Raw genomic sequence first — 4,492 nt, 5'->3', positions numbered from 1 at the left:
TTTCATATGATGCCCTAAGCTGCTCTCTCTCACAGAGAGGACCCCTTCGGTTTGTTTCAGAGAGAAGAGTGTGCAGGTTTTCACTGGTGACAAAATTACTCTCATGTTAAGTTGTCATGTCAAAATTTGCTTTCACCGCGAGACACTTGGGCAGTCTTGGGCCGGGGCTGATACCGGCTAGCACTCCACTGAGATCGACCTGGGTGCCATGCTTTTGCAAGGCCGCTTTGCTCCTGAACGACCAAGATCCAGAGGCCAGCTACATTACTTCTGGTCCCAGCAAGTGCTTGCAGCCATGTCTCTAGACTGTGAACTAAACCTTTGTTCCATGCTGCCCCAGGAAGGAAAATGATGCAATTTCCAACATAAATCTCCCTGGACTTAATTACTAAAATACAGAAATCCTATACAGCATGGCTGCAATAGCGGCCTCTCGACTTTATATCTCTTCATTCTCATCAGTGAAAAACTAATTATCAAATGCTTCCTTGTCAATAGGGCCGTATTTTTGGGAGTAAACTCCAACAAGAATAGTGAGTTCTGTGTTGAAACTCCAACGACAATAGTGAGTTTTGTGTTGAAATATGGAATATAATTAAGTAAAAGAGAAAATGAAGTGAAATTTATCAGTTATGCAGGTGGGGATGGGGGGGTGGGAGGGTGGGGGTGGGGGGTGGGAGGTATACGGGGGTTTTTTTGGTGGTGGAATATGGGCACTGGTGAAAGGATGGGTGTTTGAACATTGTATAACTGAGACATAAGCCTGAGAACTTTATAACATTCCACATGGTGATTCAATAAAATAAATTAAAAAAATAGAGATAAGGTTAATTACCATAAAAAAGAGTGCAAAGTGATGAAAAAGAAAAGGAACACATGAAGGAAGGAAGTAGAAGCCCAGAAAATACTAAGTATTTCCCCATAAGAACTGCATCTTGTGGTGATATCTACTGACAACCACAGGATTTTTGTAGCTGATCATGCAAATGAAGAAACACATAAAATTTGGAGTAATTTATCATATTTAGTGTTTCTGTGCTTGCCATGAGAACTGAGAAAAATAAAGTGATAAAGTTGAAAATAAAATTTGTTTTCAAACTGTTTCCCTCTATTTAAGGTCAGAAATATGTGATTTAAAAAAAAATGAAACAGCAGTCAATAAGTCAAAATAAAATATATGCTTAGATATTGAAATGCATGATTCCATTTTTTTTTAATGTATAAAATAGCATTGAGCCAAAACGATGTTTAGTTATAAGGTTTGTTAGAGGTCTTTTCCATACAACTCCACTATAAAAGTGGTACACTATTAAGGAAATCACTTGTTACTTGTCATCAACTGTCATCCTGTTGATCTTCGATTTGCTGCAGTGGGCGCCAGTAACATCTCCCTCCATCCCTGTCTTGTACTAGAGTAGCCCAATGGTATCTACTCTTTCCAGGAACAGGAAGAACCTTAAACCATGCATATTTTGACAAAGAAGTCTGACCATTGTTGCAACAATGTTGCGATTTTACAGGCGAGTCAGAGGCACTTTACTCAGAGAATAAATGAGAAATTTTCTTCTTCCTTCCTTATCTATATTTCTTATCTTTGTTCTTTCTCCCTTCCTTTCTCTTTTACTTCTTCCTTTTCTATGTTTCTTCTTCTTTCTCTCTAAGAAAGAAAGAAAAAAAGGGAGAAAGAAGAAATATAGAGAGGGGAAAAGAAAGAAAGGGAGAAAAAGATAAAGAAAGAAAGGGAAAAGAAAAAAAAAGGAGAAAGGGAGAAAAGAAATAAAGAATAAATAAAGGAAGAAAAAGAAAAAGGGGCAGGCCATAACACAAAACCTCCGGAGGCAGTCCTGTGATACTGCTTCTAAAACAGAAGCGCTTCTCTTATTTTCTTTTTGGATCCAATTCTACAAGCAAGAGACAGGCTAGTTGGACTGAGAAACGGAGGATAATCCCAATCGGCCGACAGGGAAATTTTTACCCTGGGGACTGCCCTTCCTTTCTCTGTCCATCAGTTTTTTTCTCTGGTTCTTGGAGGGTCAGAATCAGGATCAGGTATGTATGAATGCACATGCATGTGATTTTGTTGTCTTTCAGTATGTCTGTTTGTGTTAACTGTTTAAATATTGAAGTCAGATTGAAATCAGAAGTGGCAATCCTACTCCAAAAATTTTTTAAAAGTTTGAGTGTTTTTTGGAGCTTATTAAGAGTTGCAAAATTAGAGCATGAAACCAAGGTGAAAACTGTTAAAGATTAATATAGAAGGTTCATGATTTAAAATATCTAAAGTATAAGAACTATTAAATGAGCTGTTAAAAGAGAATTGAAATAACTGTATATAAAATAGGTTCAAATAAGAAACTGGATGATATTCCATGCATATTTTATTGGGACATCTATGAAGTTTGAGAAGGAGGAAATTTCTAATTTTACCTATGGATGCCGGTAATTCTTCTCAGAGAAGTATCTGATAACAGGAGTACTTCGACAGTTACTGATTGTGGAAAAACCTGGACTGTGAAGTTCATCCAGAAATAGCATGAAAGTGTTGTTTTTGTTTAGAGACTAATTGATCTTCGTTGACAAATGTCTCTGAACCAGGACTGGAACTGAAATATTGCTTAATGTGCATAAACTCTGTATTGTAAAGTGAAAAACAATTTCTGTAAAATAAGGTTAGATTTTCTTAAGATTTTCTTAAGGTATTACTGGAAAGATTTGTGAAAATATTTGTATTGTTTACTACTGGTCATTTTAAACAAAAAAGGGGGAAATGTTGGTATACAACATCCCATAATCTCAGGCCTAGCTAGGCCTGGATGTAAACGGTTGAAATCTCAGGCCTGGATGTAAACAGTTTATGTTTTGGTTACTGTAACTTTAAATGGCGGTTACTGTTTCCGTTGGTTGATTTGCATATTTGCCTATGTGGCTGAATGTGATTGGTTTGTATGTTAATTTTATAAATAAAAGGAGGTTGAACAGGCTGCTCTCCGGCAGACCATAACACAAAACCTCCAGAGGCAGTCCTGTGATACTCCACAAAAGATATATTTATTCTCTGAGTAAAGTGCCTCTGACTCTCCCGTAAAATCGCAACATTGTTGCAACAGACCATCTCGTTGGTGGGCGGCCACGCAGTCTTTTGATGTCCCTCGGAATCCAGTCAATAATAGCTGTAGTCCAGCAGTGGTCTCTAAACCACATTACATGTCCGGCCTATCTGATTTTCAAAGCCTTGGCTAAAGAAAAAGTGTCCCTGATTCTGGGTCATCAGCAGAGGTTGGAACTCCGGATTCCTTCTCTCACTTGAGTAAAACGTGATACTCCAAGCATAGCTCTTTCCATTGCTCTTTGGGAGACCAAATAGCGATCTCATCCTGTTTATGTAGGGCCCAGGTCTCTGAGGCGTATGTTAGTGCAGGAATTAAGGAAATTAGAAGGAATAAAGTGCAATGGTAGAATAATGTTAAATTAGAAAAGGCATATTTAATGTTTCTCAAATCAATCTGATGATGCACATAATAACAAAGGGTTAGTATACATTTTGTGCCAGGAAAAACTGAAATCTAAACAGCAAGCAATTAAACTTTTAAGATGCTGATGAATAGGTTATTTATAGAAACAAAAAATTTCAATAATCTACAAACTGATTGAAGATATCAATATTTTGGAAAGGTGAATATTTCAAAATAGAGTGAAAAAAATACTTTAAAATTAGTGTCTCCTTAAATTGAGGATATATGCCTCAGAGTAGTATTGATGGGCTAAAGTGTAATTGCTATTTTCTTCAGGAAACACCAAACTGTTTTCCACAGAGGCTAGGTTAATTTTTATAACCATCAACCATATTCTGGTATGTATTTTTCCTTTTATCCTCACCAACACTGCTTAAGTCTTTTTGTTATAATCCATTTTTTGTTAGATGTCATTGCAGTTCTTATTTGCATTTCCATAATAATAAATGTTTGAATTTTTTAACTTTCTTTTATTTGTTATGAGAGCATCTGCATGTTTTCCTTGGACAAATTACATTTTCTGGTCAATTGCCCTTTTTTTTTGATGAAGTAACATATTTAGGTTGGGGGTGTAGGTTGTCAAATTACTTAGATACTTTGACTAGCACCTCAATTCCACTTAGATCAAGGATTTGCATATACATTATCTTTTAATTATTTTTTATCTCTTACCATTTTTATCTCTTTCCTTTTTGAAGGACTCATCTGTTGTTTTTCTCAATACAATGAAAAGATTTTACATAAGGGAGATCAGTAGTCTCTTGCATCCTTCAAGTCTTTCCTGAGCTTTCATTACTGTTCTGAATGCAGGGTACATCCCCCACTTCCATTTCTGCTGTAATGTAAGTCAGTAGTGGCAAGGGTCTAGTTTCGTGCTCTCTTGAGTGATTGTATCTGGTCACGATGTGCAGATTTCCCTCAGAGATTGGGCTGCTATGGGGCATTTGCCTTTAAATTCAAAGAAAATGTTTCCCCACCCT

The sequence above is a fragment of the Sorex araneus genome, chromosome 5 (genome assembly GCF_027595985.1).
Source record: "Sorex araneus isolate mSorAra2 chromosome 5, mSorAra2.pri, whole genome shotgun sequence".
In the NCBI taxonomy this organism is placed as follows: domain Eukaryota; kingdom Metazoa; phylum Chordata; class Mammalia; order Eulipotyphla; family Soricidae; genus Sorex; species Sorex araneus.
The sequence above is the reverse complement of the archived record's forward strand: the minus strand, read 5'-3'. Positions refer to the sequence as shown.